Below are 15,605 nucleotides of genomic sequence, written 5' to 3'. Positions count from 1 at the left end.
GCCCCTCGAAAGGTCAACATTGTATTCATGTCCAAAAGAATGGGAAACCAGACAGGACTGCTTGTTTCTGGAACACTTCTTTTCTGGCCCAGGTAAGCTAACCATCTGAAAAATACTAGATCAAACAGAAGCATAACGAAAACCTTTGCTAGGGGCACCTGGGTGGCTCAGCTGGTAAGCGTCCAACTCTTGATTTCGGCTCAGGTTGTGATCTCTCGGTTCGTGGGATCGATCCCCGCATGGGGCTCCGTGCTGACAGCAAGGAGCATGCTTGGGATACCCTCTTTCCCTCTCTCTCTGCCCCTCCCCACTCACCCTCTCTCTCAAAAATAATCATTTAACAAAGGAAAGAAAGAAAAAGAAAACCATCGCTAGAAGGCTAACCTGCAAGGGGGGTCCTAGAAGCAAAGTCTCCCTTCTAAAGGTCGAAGTCCCCAGTTACCTGGGAAGGCAACTGCTTGGAGGGCTGTGTCTCAGGTTGGAAAACCCACGCAAGTCACTGGGTTCCTCTGAAGTTCAATGTCCTCGTCCATATAATAAGGTAATAGCTATTAATTTCAAAGGGTCCTTGTAAGGAGTAAATGAGTCTGAGTTCTAGCACAGTGCCTGACACACACTTGTCATGGGTTGAAATGCATCCCTCCCCAAAAAAGTATGTTGAAGTCCTAGTCCCCAGTGCCTCAGAATGTGACCTTATTTGGAAAAGGGGTCTTTCCAGATGTAATTAGTTAAGACAAGGTCATAGTAGAGCAGGGTGGGCCCTTAATCCTTGATATAACTGGTGTCCTTATAAAAACAGGACAGGAGCACCTGGGTGGCTCAGCCGGTTAAGCATCCAACTCTTGACTTCGGTTCAGGTAATGAGTTGGTGAGTTCCAGCCCCATGACCGGCTCCAGGCTGACAGTGTGGAGCCTGCTTGGGATTCCCTCTCTCTCTGCCCCTCCCCTGCTCGTTCTCAATCCCTCTCTCTCTTTCTGTCTCAAATAAATAAAATTAAAAGGGGGAGAGAAACACCCAGGGAGAGGACAGCCCAGTGATAACACAGACAGCGTTGGAAATGCTAGAAATGTAAGCCAAGGAACGGTAGGCATTGCCAGCAAACTATCAGAAGCTATGAAGAGGCAACAATTCTCACCTACAGATTCCAGAGGGAACACAGCCCTCCGGCACTTTCCTAGACCCCAGAACCAGGAGAGACTAAATTTCTGTTATTTTCAGCCACCCAGTCTGTGGTATTTGGTTATAGAAGCCCTGGGGAAACTAATATACATACCAAGCACTCATTAAATACTTGTGTTGGTATTGTAATCTTTTGTTTAAAAATATATGTGTGTAGGGGCACCTGGATAGCTCAGTTGATTAAGCCTCCAGCTTCTGCTCAGGCCATGATCTTGCGGTTTGTGGGTTCGAGCTCCGCGTCGGGATCTGTGCTGACAGCTCAGAGCCTGGAGCCTGCTTCAGATTCTGTGTCTCCCTCTCTCTCTCTCTCTGCCCCTCCCCTGCTAGCACTCTGTCTCTCTCTCTCTCTCAAAAATAAATAAACTTTTTAAAAAAATTAAAAAATATATATGCATATGTGTAGATTCAATACAATCCCTATCAAAACCCAATGATATTTTTTGTAGAAATAGAAAAAAAAATCTTAAAATTGACATAGAATCAAGGGGCTCTGAATTGCAAAACCAATCTTGAAAAAGAATAAAGTCAGAGGATTCACACTTCCTCATGGCAAAACACATTACAAAGCTATAGCAATAAAGTAGTATGGCACCGGCATAGAAAACACACAGACCAATGGAAGAAAATAGGGAACCAGACCTCCAGTATACGGTCGATTGATTTTCAGCAAAAGAGCCAAGACCACACAATGGGGAAATGTTAATATCTTCAACAAATGGTGTTGGGAAAGCTGGAAACTCACCTACAACAGAATGAAGTTGGACCCTTCCCTTACACCATATACAGAAATTAACTCAAACTGGATTGAAGACTTAAACATTATACCTAAAACCATAAAATGCCTATAAGAAAACAAAGGGGAAAGCTTCATGATATTGGATTTGGCTGTTGCTTTGATATGACACCAGAAGCCCAGGCAGCAAATGCAAAAATGGACAAATACAACTGCATCAAACTTAACACCTTTTGCACATCCAAGGAAACAATCCACAGAGGGAAAAGGCAGCCTACCTAACAGGAGGAAATAATTACAAATCATACATCTGATGTGGGGTTAATAGCCAGAATATAAAAAGAATTCATATAACTCAACAACAAAAAACCAAGTATCTCTTTTTAAAAACGGGCAAAGGACTTGAATAGACCTTTCTCTGAAGAAGAAAATGCAAGTGACCAACAAGCCCATGAAAAGATGTTCAATGTCACTAATCGGGAGAAATGTAAACAAAGACCTCAATGAACGATCACCTCATACCCCTTAGGATGGCTACCGTCAAAGAAACAGAAAATAGGGGCGCCTGAGTGGCTCTGTCAGTTGAGGGTCTGACTTCGACTCAGGTCATGATAACGTGGTTTGTGAGTTCGAGCCCCGCATCAGGTTCACTGCTATCAACGCAGAGCCTGCTTCAGATCCTTTGTCCCCCTCTCTCTGCCCCTCCCGTGCTTGCGCTCTCTCAAAAAGATGAATTTAAAAAAAACCCAAACAGAACAGAACAAGTGCTAGTGAAGATGAAGAGGAAACAGAATCCCGGTGCAATGTTGGTGGGAATGCAAAATGCATTGAATGTAACCACCATGGAAAACAGTACGGAGGCTCTTCCCAAACCTAAAAATTGGATACTCATAGGACCCAGCAATCCCACTTCTGGGTATATATCCAAAAAAATTGAAAGCAAGCTCTCAAAAAGGTATTTTCACATCCATGTTCACTGCAGCATGATTCAAAACAGCCAAGAGGTAGAAACAATCCTAATGTCTACCGACGAGTGGATAAAGAAAATGTGCAATACACACACACACACACACACACACACACACAAAATGGAATATTATTCAACCTTTAAAAAGGAAGGAAATCAGGGGCGTCTGGGTGGCTCAGTCGGTTGAGCGTCCGACTTCGGCTCAGGTCATGATCTCACTGCTCGTGAGTTGCAGCCCCGTGTGGGGCTCTGTGTTGACAGCTCGGAGCCCAGAGCCTGCTTCGGATTCTGTGTCTCTCTCTCTCTGCCCCTCCCCCGCTCACACTGTCTTCCTCAAAAATAAACATTAAAAAATATTTAAAACCATGGTTTAGTTGGTAGTTATGCGCTTTTCACCACAATTAAATATGTGCACGTGCATATGTATATATGTACATATATAAAACCATCTATCTACGTTCTGTGAATCCACCATGATTCCTTAACAGGGCTATTAAGTGGAACAATTTAAGTGAAAATCACTGGAGTTTTAATGTTTAATTTTTTTAACACAACAAATCAGAATTTCAATAAACAGTAACATTTAGTGCTTTCAAAATGTATACACAAATGTTTTCACACAATTTCTCAGGTACCGGTAAAAAGAATCATCTGTAAGAAACTGCGCGTGCTGACCTTGTTTTAATTATAATATTAGCTAATATTCACTGGAAGCTTACTCTGTTCCGGGTAGCATTCCTATTTTTATCCCGCTGAATGCTCACACCAACCCTATGACACAAGTGTAAAAGTGAGGCACCGTTCTTGTAATTTGCCGCAGGCGACTCAAGGAGCGGACCCAGGCTTTGAACCCAAGCCCAATGACACCAGCACGTACTCTTACGGCCCCACCGCTGACATGCTTATGCGGCCTGTAATCACGCCCCCTGTCCCTTGCTTCCTCTGTGTGTCCGTGTAGACAGTCTGATGGGAGCCTGAGTTCAGAGTTCTCCAACCACCGTCCCCCAGACCAGCGGAGTTGATGCAACCAAGTTCATTTCATCACGTGGTGGCATAATCCAGTATGTTCTCTAGCTGCTGCTGCCCGGTCTGCTGCTTCTCTGCAGGTAGTTCCCCGGGGCGCTGGCCCGGGGGACCCGCTGGCCTCACTTCAGACCCCAGACAAGACACACTCCACTTCAAGCGAAGCACCTGACCCAAAAACGTGGCTCTGGCTGCTTCAGGAGGAGAGGAAAAACTGCGCCCCAACGAGCAGATTTTCCTACTGGATTCGAACGTTCAGTTTCATCTGTACGTAGCACGTGGTTCGGGGTTTCATTATACAGGCAACCGAGTTCTGTCAGAAACAAGGTTCCAGAATGCCATTCCTATTTGTGTAAATCTGTGAAAGAAGTTCCAGAACTATGTTCCTGCACACATCCCCACAAAAATAGCAGTATGTGTATATACATATGTATATACATGTATAAGTACAAGGTAACATGTCGTAAATAGACAAGTGGAGTATAGGCAATCATGTGTTCAGAGAAACTGAGAAGTACAGCAGACAGAGCCCGGATTTTAGGGCCAGACTGCTATTCTGGTTTCACCATTTGCTAGTGAGGGGAAGCTTCACACACACACACACACACACACACACCCCTAAACGGTTCCTCTCTGACTGCAGGGTAATGCCTATGAGGATGCACAAACCCACAGTGGGGACTGGATTCTTCCATCTGTCCTGAACACCTTGACCAAAAAAGCGTCACCATTTTTCTAAGTCCCTTCGGAGATCTAAACCCAAGAGAACCTGCCAGTGTTGTCCACGGCTGTCCCTACAAGGAGCTAAGTCAGCAAAGCTCCTCCTCCCCCTCCTGGCTGAGGGCTTGCTGCTCGGGAACAGGAAAGTCGTCCCAGAGAATCGGGGAGCAGGGGAGAGGCTGTTTGCAAAGCGGCATCACGCAGCCCTTGCGAGGGCCCCTTTGAGGAATGGGAAGCTGTCAGGAAGGTGGATAGAATAAACCTGATTTCCCATTATTTTTTCAAATAAATGGAGTCCAGTTTGCCTCAGCTATAATCCAGGCATAACATTTATATGAGAACATAAAATACTACGGAGCTATAAGTAAAACAATATGTTTGTTCCTGAATAATAGTGATACCACTTTCCAGGAAGACTGTATTTTGACCAAATAAAAAATGACCTAAATTTGACTCAGTGGGATGGGATTTACTACATGATTGCTTCTTGAAAATAAAGGGATAGAGATAGGGGGATTTCCTGAGGGTGGGGAACAACAGAGAAATGAGACGGAAAGTTGTAGGACTATGACTTGATTTGAAAGCTCCGATTGTACAGAAAAAAAATAAAGGGCATTTCACGCTACGTGTGTCGTGCGTCCCTCCCAAATAAAACCTCATCGTGTATCAGACGTTCATATTTGCACAGCCCCCAGTGCGTCGACATCAGACTTAGAGAAGTGAGTTTCCAGCTCTAACAAGGAGACGATCCCTGAAAACTTTGCCACCCATCCCTCGGCGCCTTCTCCCATTCACAGGTATGATCACTTAGCACCATTCTGTACTGTGGACTTAACACGCAACGGGCTGCCCGGTCGGACAGGAGTCAGCCTTGCCCTAGGGGAGTTCCAAGCCCTGTGGGAAGGCAACTCGGGAACCGGATCATTTCCATCCCAGGTGGTTAGGCTGGAAGCTGGGAGAAATCTCAACCCAGGATGCAAAGTACCACGGCAGAGGCGTGTGCGAGGGGTTCCCCAGACCACACACCGGAGGACGCTGAACGAACCCGAGGGACCAACACTGATCTTGCTGGAGCTGGGTTCTTAAAAAGGAGGAGGAAGGAAGTCCGGAGCAACCTGGGAGAGAGGAGAGCAGCAAGTTAGCATCCAAATCGCGGGCAGTAACAGGTAAAGCTACACTTGCGTGGCTCTTACCCACACCGTCACATTTGAATAATGCACATACTGTTCCCAGATGCTTCGGTGAGCAAAGGCATCAGTTGGGACTTAGGTACTTAGTGTGGCTGATACAACAAAGTTCTGAAGTCAGAGGGGCGTCAGCAGGTAGAATTTTATTCTTTCTCACCTAACAGTCCGGGCTTGAGCAACCCAGAGCTATCTGGCAGTTACCAGCTCGATGACAACAGTCCTTCTGATTTGTCTCCGCCATCCCTTGGATGCTGTACTCGGCCATCTGGTCCAAAGTGGAACACCTCCCCATCTCAATTCCAGCTGGAGGGAAGGGCTGGGGGTCGGGGAGACAAACAGGAGTAGGCATCATCCCCCTTCATTGACAGTGCTGCCTGCGACCTCACACACCGTTTCTCCCCAAACCCTATTGGGCAGAGCTGGGTCACCTGGCTCCCAGGAAGCGGGAAACCAAGCCTTCGTTCAGGACAGCCGTAGACTGGTGTCACCCAGAAGGAAGGGGAACGGATGGGAGGCGGAAACTGGCCATCTCTGCCTTGAGACGTGAGCCCTCCCCCTCCTCTCATCCTGTCTGAGGCAGCCACAGATTTTTAAAGGGTTCTCCAGGAAACCACTGGAGAATTTCGTTTCAGTTTGATTTATTTATTCCGGCGGAGGGAGAGGGAGACAGAGAATCCCCAGCAGGTTCCGCACCGGCAGCGCACAGCCCGACGCGGGGCCCAAACCCACGAACCACGAGATCGTGACCTGAGCAGAAATCAAGAGCCCGTCACTTAAACCGAAGGAGCCACCCCGGCGCCCACCGCTGAACTGGATATACATCCATGTAGCTGTACACGCGCATATACACACACACAAGCGTAATACATAGTTAACCGTAAGTTTTTCGTGAAAAAGGAAAAGATAAAGACTATAGAACCTTAACATCAGAAGATACTTTGGTTAGACCCAAGACTATGACCAAGAGGTTGGAGCAGGCTCTCTCCACAGGTACATACCTGAGAGGACACACAGAGTCTAGGAGTCACACGAAGAGGTCGATGGCGCCCCCATCTCCCCCGTCCTGATTTCTTCCCCTGCAACCTTCTTCCCCTTATTACCACCTCTTCCACTTGAACCCAAACCCGATCAAATGCACCACCCTGGTAGTGAGAGTGTGCGTGAGCATGTTAGGATGTGCAATCTACAGCAGAGCTAAAAGTACTTTACTCGAAGGGCCAATGGAACCAGTCTACTCCCAGCTCCATAACCAATGAGTTAAATGAACCTGAGCAAGTTATTGAAGCTAGTTGTGCATCAACGTCCTCAATATCAAATGGCGATAAAAAGACTTCCTGTGGCTTCTTTATAGGCTCCTCGAGGGAGCCAGCCAAATGGAAACGGTGTGTTTTCTATCGCTGTATAACAAGCCACCACGACTTTCTGGCTTAAAACAACACCCACTCAGTATCTCATTGTTTCTAGAAGTCTGGACACGGAGTAGCTACATCCTCTACTCAGGGTCTCATTGGGCTAAAATCAAGGTGTCACCTAGGGCTGCGTTCTCATCTAGGGCTTGGTTCTCTCCCAAGCTCACAGGTTATTAACAGTATTTCCTTGTGAGTATAGGACTAAGGTCCCCATTTTCCTCCGAGGTGTCTGCCCAGGACCACTGTCAGGTGCTGGAGGCTGTCTGCAATTCCTTGCCACATGGCCCCCACTGGCCAGCATCGACCCCCACAGGCAGTTCACAACAGAGATGTTTGTTTCTTCTTCTTCTACAACCAGCCAGAGAAAGGTCTGCTTTTGAAAGGACTCAATCAGGTCAGCCCCCCCGGAAACCTTCCTAGCTTAAAGTCAACCGATAGGGGATTTTGGTTATGTCTGCAAAGTCCTTTCATAGGAGCACCTAGACTAGTGTTTGAGCGAATGGCTGGGAGATGGGCCCAAATCTTGGAGGACCATCTTAAGATTCTGTGCTTTGGCCCCCAAAGATTTACATCCTTCCCAAATGCAAACTACAGTCACATCCCGCCAAGGTTCCCAAGGCTATTCACCCACTAAAGCGTTCCCTTTTTTTTTGTTTTTAAGTTTATCTATTGATTTTGAGAGGGGGCAGAGAGAGGAAGAGGAAGAATCCCAAATGCAGGGCTTGATCCCATGAGGTGTGAGATCACAACCTGAGCTGCCATCAAGAGCTGGACATTTAACCAATTGAGCCACTCAGGCGCCCCAAGCATTAGTGACTTTTTAATAAAAGTAAATCTTGTTACTTTGTGGATCTAAGCATTTGGCTACAGCTCTCCTGGACTTTCCAAGCTGACATCACAGATCTTGGGTGCTTGACTCCTTTCCCTAAAGCAAGCATTCTTGCTGTACGTTATTCCTACATCTGGTTTTCTCCAAGGACATTGCAGAGTAGTTCCTCAGTCTCTCTACCTCTCCGAAGTTGAGTGTGTTCCAAGCGATATCCCTCTGTCGGCATCTGTTTAAACTGGCTGCGATAATGAACTTTGCGATCTGGATGTTTTTTCTCCTCCCCTGGCACACTTTCCATTCACCAGGGAAGCAAATATGGTATCATGGCAAGAGAGAGGGCTTTGGAGCGAGGCAAACGTAGATTCAGACTTTTCTCTCCAACAATTTTTTCTTGTTTCCAAGTAGGCTTTCCATCTAACGTGGGGCTTGAATTCACAACCCCAAGATCGAGTCACATGCTCCACCAACTGAGTCAGCCAGGCGCCCCCTCTCCAACGCTTTTTTAGCTGAATGTTACTTAGCCTCTCTGAATCCCAAACTCTGTACATATGGGATGCTACCTACCACACAGGGCTGTGGGGAGAAGTACGTGACGTAACGGTCATGAGATTAAATGATACCACAGTTGTAGCGTCTGGCTGCTGTGAATTCCAGACCCTTCCACTCTTTCCCCTCTCCTACTCGACATCATTACCTTCCTCCCCTCCATCTGCATCACACGCAAAACGTCTGAAACTAGTGAGGCAGTGGGAAGAATAATAGCCTTGTCCTTTCGTCCAAACCTATTCCAACACGGTAAGTGGGTTTTGATAACAACCAATCATTTCCATACAGGATTATTTCGGGGACGACGCTGTGTACTCATTATTCTGACATCAGTTCTGGTACTTTGTTTTAAAAAAATGTGCTTGGAGGGGCGCCTGGGTGGCGCAGTCGGTTAAGCGTCCGACTTCGGCCAGGTCACGATCTCGCGATCTCGCGGGATCTCGCGATCTCGCGGTCCGTGAGTTCGAGCCCCGCGTCGGGCTCTGGGCTGATGGCTCGGAGCCCGGAGCCTGCTTCCGATTCTGTGTCTCCCTCTCTCTCTGCCCCTCCCCCGTTCATGCTCTGTCTCTCTCTGTCCCAAAAATAAAAAATAAAAAACGTTGAAAAAAAAAATTTTTTAAAAATGTGCTTGGAGGGCACCGGGGGTGCTCAGCCGGTTAAGCATCCAACTTTGGCTCAGGTCATGATTTCACATTCATGGGTTCAAGCCCTGCATCAGGCTCTGTGCTGACAGCTCAGAGCCTGGAGCCTGGTTCGGGTTCTGTGTCTCCCTCTCTCTCTGCCTCTCCCCCACCTCCTCTCTCTCTCTCTCAAAAATAAACATGAAAAAAAAAATGAAAAACAGATCTGGTCTTGACAGTGTTCCAGGTGTATCCCTTATAGAGAAGCTTAGGATCAAAGAAGGATTAATGGTCAAAAGTAACTTAAGTAAAAACTGAGGATGCCCAGAGAGAAACGTGAAGGACTGCCTGGCACAAGCAAGAACTTTCTGGCAAATTCCAGAAAGTGCTGAAATAAAAGGGTCAGGAGTCACCCACTTAAAGTTCTCCACGGCTAAATATGGGGAGTCTGGTCCGGCCATCACAATGAGCTATTATATGTCAGATACAGGGACTTAAGTGGGAATGAGTTCTCAAAGCACAATTCTAACCTGGTGATTTTTACAAACATGATGTTGGTCAAATCAGAAAGGTTTCAGGGGCACCTGGGTGGCTCAGTCGGTTAAGCATCCGACTTCGGCTCAGGTCATGATCTCACGGTTCGTGTGTTTGAGCCCCGAGTCGGGCTCTGTGCTGACAGCTCAGAGCCTGGAGCCTTCTTTGGATTCTGTGTCTCCCTCTCCCTCTGCCTCTCCCCTGCTCATGCTCTGTCTCTCTTTCTCTCTCAAAAATCAAGTAAACATTAGGAAAAAAGAAAAAAGATTAGAAAGGTTTCAGAAGTTGGGGCACCTAGGTGGCTCAGTCGGTTAAGAGTCCTACTTCAGGGGCGCCTGGGTGGCTCAGTCGGTTAAGCGACCGACTTCGGCTCAGATCATGATCTCACAGTCCGTGAGTTCGAGCCCCACGTCAGGCTCTGTGCTGATAGCTCAGAGCCTGGAGCCTGCTTCAGGTTCTGTGTCTCCCTCTCTCTCTGACCCTCCTTCGTTCATGCTCTGTCTCAAAAATAAATATTTAAAAAAAAAATTAAAAAAAAAAAAGAGTCCTACTTCGGCTCAGGTCATGATCTCGTGGCTCATGAGATCGAGCCCCACATCAGGCTCTGCACTGACAGCATGGAGCCTGCTTGGGATTCTGTCTCCCTCCCTCTCTCTCTCTTTGCCCCTCCCACACTTGTACATGCTCACTCTCTCTCAAAATAAAGAAACTTTTTTAAAAAAAGAAAGTTTTCAGAAGCAAGACTCTTTTATTTAACACTTCTAGGGCTCAAACAATCACCAGAACATGGACACAAACACCACTTCTGGAAAAAAAAAAAAAAAAAGAATAGAATTGTCAATGGCGGGTGGGGGGGGCGGTGCTCCAAGTCCCTGCCTCAGAGCTCAGAGGCCTTCCTCATCGTGGTGCTGTTAAGCAAGGATATAGGGGAAAGGATCACACTTGCGCTGAGTCCCAAAGGTTAAGACAGAGACAGTTCGTCAACTTGGGTGGGTCATGCCAAAGTCAAGTCCCGTTCAGTAAAAGGGTGGATCTATAAATCATTAGAGATTCAGGGCGCCAAGAAATCTACTGAAGGTTTGCATTTGCCAAATACTTTACAACCATTTTTTATGAAGTATTATTCACAATACCCTGGGAGGTAACTGAACAACATAATCTCTTCTGCAGCAAGGAAGCAACCAGCCACAAAGTCCCTTTGGAAGTTAGTAGCAAGCTATTGTTAGAACCCCGGACCAAACTCCCCCATCAATGCTCTTTCCAGTGAACCACTTTGTCTGGTAGCATGAATGTCCTTAAGGTGACATAAAACAAGGACATAAGTTTAAGATCTGAGCCCAAGCAAACCTGACCTCAGTGACCTGCTACCCTCAATATGGGGCTTTTGATTGGAGTGTCTGCTTCAGTCCTACCTTCCCAACCAGTGGGAAGGGAACGGAGAATAGGGCAGGATATCGAAGTTGTACCCTGTCACTTTCTCTCCCTCCCCATGGTCCAGAACAGTCACGTGGCCATACCAAGCTGCAAGGGAGGCTGGGAAATGTAGTCTGATTGGGTATCGAAATGCCCCGCGAAAACTTGGGAGTTGTGGAAGGAAGAAAAGAATGGATATTGGCAAAGAAGTCGTGGTCATTGTCTCACTATGCTTCAGATGCCAAGATTTACAAGTCTCAGACCCAGTGTTTCGTCTCCTCTGCCCTAGTCAGGGAAAACTTGACAGGGCAAATGTCGACCCTGAGGTGAGTAAGAAGGAATCTGGTATGGGGAAAGAGCCCTGATCTTCCTCACGTATAAAATTAAAAATGGGGCCAGGTGATATCTGAGGCCACCTCTAGATTTTACACTAATGATGTCAGAGTAGGCAATGTAACAGGGTAAACCATATCAAACATATATGTTCAAGTTGACTAATAAATGGCCAGAGCGCACATCATGACATGCTTTTGGTCTTAAATGGAATGTATCAAATGGGCTCACTTACTGAAAATCATTGCACGATTTAGTACATAAGTGAGTCTTATGTGTTCATAAAGTTTTAATCTTATAGAAATACTTACCAGTTCTACCCACAGGTTAAGAGATAGAGGTCCATTTTTCAGATACAAATTCCCAGCCACCTTCAATAAAGAAATGGGAATATCTGTCTAATTCTAATGGATCATTATCCAATTTCAGATATCAGCATAAATTACCACAAATCCCTCCCCCAAAGGTTAATACAGAACATATTAAGTACTTTAGACTGTACTGATCTTCATGGTTAGTGCAAATATGCTTTAAATAAACATGCCTCAGTTATGTTCACATAAATATCTCCCATCAGTGCGGGAAGTATGGAAGTCTGGCTTCTGGGAATAGGAGGTAACTAAACCAGAATTCCCTGTGGACCCTGCTGCACAGTTTAAAAATACTCTTAGCCATCAACTGTCATCATCCTTTGAATTGCCATTCAAAGCTAATTTTATTGAACACAACAGATAATGAAGCTGATGGTGGCTAGGTGTGCCCAACAAAGCTGTTGCTCTTGTAATAAATAGTAAAACGGCTCTGAACAGATTTTGTACCATAAAATTAGTGTAAGTGAGATGTTGCCTTCCAAGGTGACTACTTTTGAAGGCAAAAGCGTATACGTGCTGCTCAATTTGATTACTTTCAGAGAAGTCCCGTTGCGTTAGAATTAGATTATAATCACGTACCGTGGGAAATGAGGGCTTCCCAAATAGGCCGGTCCGCCAAACGCTTTTGTGTGGACTTATCACCTCGGCTTTATGAAGGTTCAAAAGGTCTATCTCCACTTCCTCCGGCACAACCTGAACGTCACCTGCTGCAAATCCAACTCCCTTTCTTCTTCAGAAGAAAGCCCCTAGGTTACGGGCAACCTCGCCGTGCCCAACGCAAGCACTCATGTATCAGCTTACCTTGCAATCCGCAGTGTCCAATGGGATGAAAAATGGAAGTTGGTGAGGGAAGTTTGCAGAAGGGAAGGGGCCCAGATTGATGGCATGTGCCACTTTGCTCCTTTGTATTTCTCCTTCTGTTAGGAATTTGGGTGAGATGGCTGGAGCACCAACTGCCATTTTGTCATTGATGTATGGAAACCACAAACTAAAGATGGAAAAGAGGGAAGATGACAGAAACCCGGGTCTCTGGTAAAATCATGGCACCACCATCCCAGCGTATGGCTATCTACCATTACCAATTTTATACAAGAGAAAAATAAACTCGTAAGTGACTAAGCCACTCTTATTTGAGATGTGTTACTTTGTACTCTTGAACCTAAGCCTAACTGATATACCTTCCTCATTATCATTCTTACATATAAGAGAATTGAGGCTGAGAGGTAGCTTGTCTAAGTCCCAACAGCGACTCAAACCCACATAATCTGACTTCAGAAACTCATATATTTCTCAGGGCCCACAGAGACTTTATCGATTAAGCAAGAAAGACACGACGTTTGCCCATTCACTTTTCTGTAGCTCACACACAATGCTATAAAATCACAGAAGTGGCTCTCTACTAATCCAATGTACTAAGACTATGGATTGCTGGATCGTGAAGAGTATCATTTCTCTGCTGCTTAAGTTAATGAAACTGATGTAAACAACAGCATTTAATGGGGAAGGTCAACTCTCTTCCCACACTCTCCGTGGGAAAACAACTCTCTTCCCACTGACTTTCTGAAAAGTCAGAAAAGACTTTTCAGGAGGCCACTCCAACACAGCTAGCCCCTATGTCTCCCTCCAAAGAAATGCATGGCTCTACGCGTGGAACCTTTTGACCAACCCAGGTCACAGACAAAGTATCATGCATGGTTTCAATGCCCAACTGAAATGAAATTCTGCAGGATCTACCATTAATTCGTTGTATTGAAGAGAATGAACCCCAAACAGTTTCATTAAAATTAAGGCCTATAATTGCACAGGAAAAGTGGCCAGATTGCAATGTGGACCATTCTCTTGCCAGAAATCATGGTAACCAACATGGGCCACCACCTAATCACCCAAGTTCTCAGCTCCTATCAGGAAATTCTCTCCCTAGAGCTATCTCTCTCCAGGCTCTGGCAAACACTCCCTTATCTCAATCTTTCCCAAAGGTCACAATGGCTCCCCACAGGTATCGACCTGCCATACGGAACCATCTCTTAAGGTTCCATTTACATCTTGTCCTGCAATTACTGTATGAAACTCCCCTTCCATCACCCAGTTGGAGCCCCTCTGTCCGTGCAGAGCCAGACATGGGGCTCAAACACACAAACCGTGAGATGATACCAAGAGTGAGACGCTAAACACGTTGGGCCACCCAGGCACCCCCTATTAGCCTTCTTATGGGGCTCACAACAACCGATCAATTCTCACCTCTGTGCCTCTATCCAGACTGCCTGAAATTCCCTCGCTGCTTCTTGCCGTTCAAATAGTACCCCATCTGTTTATAAAGTCCAGCTCGAGTCCAAACTCCCCCTGTTCAAGTTCCTCCGATTGTGCTGAGTTTTCCTTTCTGTAATAGTCCTGGTATCTAGAGCCGACACCACGTCATTCAGTGCTAAATTACACTGCTCCTTAAACACAAATTGAGATTCAATCTTGTTTCCTAACTAGATTATGGCTCCCTGATGGTCAAGACCATCTTCATATGTCCCCTCGCCCCTTCTCATACTCGAGGACCTAGCACAGAGCGTTTGCCCAAGAACCACACTCCTTAGCTCCTTGAATCTTTGGGTGTGATGCGAAACATGTCTTCATGCTTCTTCTTAGTGGCACAACAATCTGTTCACTGTGGCTGTGTTTATAAATTCCTGCTTTCTTAAAATTATATCTAACTCAATACACTAAAATGACTCTATTGGAAGCATAATTTATGGGATACAGTTAAATACATATGTTTAAAAGAAGATCTATATTGAATTTTCCCCAAAATCCAATGAATATTTTATATTTAATCAGTCACACTATCAACTGATAAAATAAATAAATAAATAAGTAAATAAATAAGTAAATAAAAAGCTCTTTATGTCCAGGACCATGTGTAGGGAAGGAAAATTTCCTACCCTCTTCGGTTCTGCGCCTGGGACCAGAAAATTAAACTGACAAAAGACAGATTAACAGAAGAAAAGGCTGATTTTCTATGCACACACGAGGCCCCACAGAAAAGAAATGAAAACTCCAAAGGAGCAGTTAGATCTGGAAGCTTATGCACCACGTAAATAAAGGACAATAAACTGTGGAGGAGTAACTAGTCAAAAGAAAGGTTGGGGAACTGGAGCTTATTGTGGGAAGGCTAAATATATGGAAGAGAAGAGCTGTTTAGTAAGGTTTGTTATGCAGACCAAGCAGTGCCTTCTCCAACGAAGAGAATCTTCTCCAGTGACGGTCAAATATGGGAGGAGACACCTTTACAAAAGAAAATGTTACATTTACAAAGCCTACAAAATGTATACCCAGCTTTTAGACAAAAAAGAGGAGGGCAGAGAGTTAATTGCCTTCAACTCTAAACAATACTTATACCAAAGTAGCATATTGTGGGGTGGTGTACTTTGGGGTGAGGGGGGACTGGGAGCGACAAGAGAAAAGATTAGGCAAGACAAGAGGTTTGTCAACAGATCTAGGAAACGTTCACATAACGGCATGAAGAGCTGCAAATCATTATTCAAAACTAACATCGTTCGATTCTTGAAGTTTGATTTTTTTTTTTTTTTTCCAACGTTTATTTATTTTTGGGACAGAGAGAGACAGAGCATGAACGGGGGAGGGGCAGAGAGAGAGGGAGACACAGAATCGAAAACAGGCTCCAGGCTCTGAGCCATCAGCCCAGAGCCTGACGCGGGGCTCGAACTCACGGACCGCGAGATCGTGACCTGGCT

General features: G+C 45.7%; 1 long non-coding RNA gene across 1 annotated transcript; it reads right to left on the bottom strand.

Moving 5' to 3' along the window:
• Positions 1–3,418: 3,418 nt before the first annotated feature.
• LOC147580745 (uncharacterized) lies at positions 3,419–14,476 on the bottom strand. Its single transcript, XR_015250764.1, has 4 exons — positions 14,104–14,476; positions 5,968–6,126; positions 5,650–5,738; positions 3,419–4,216 (listed from the first exon to the last, which is right to left on the bottom strand). It is a non-coding gene; the product is annotated as an uncharacterized LOC147580745 (long non-coding RNA).
• Positions 14,477–15,605: the final 1,129 nt, after the last annotated feature.

The sequence above is a fragment of the Puma concolor genome, chromosome B2 (genome assembly GCF_028749965.1).
Source record: "Puma concolor isolate L17-30 chromosome B2, mPumCon1.1.hap2, whole genome shotgun sequence".
In the NCBI taxonomy this organism is placed as follows: Eukaryota; Metazoa; Chordata; class Mammalia; order Carnivora; family Felidae; genus Puma; species Puma concolor.
This window is presented reverse-complemented; position numbering and strand designations above follow the sequence as displayed.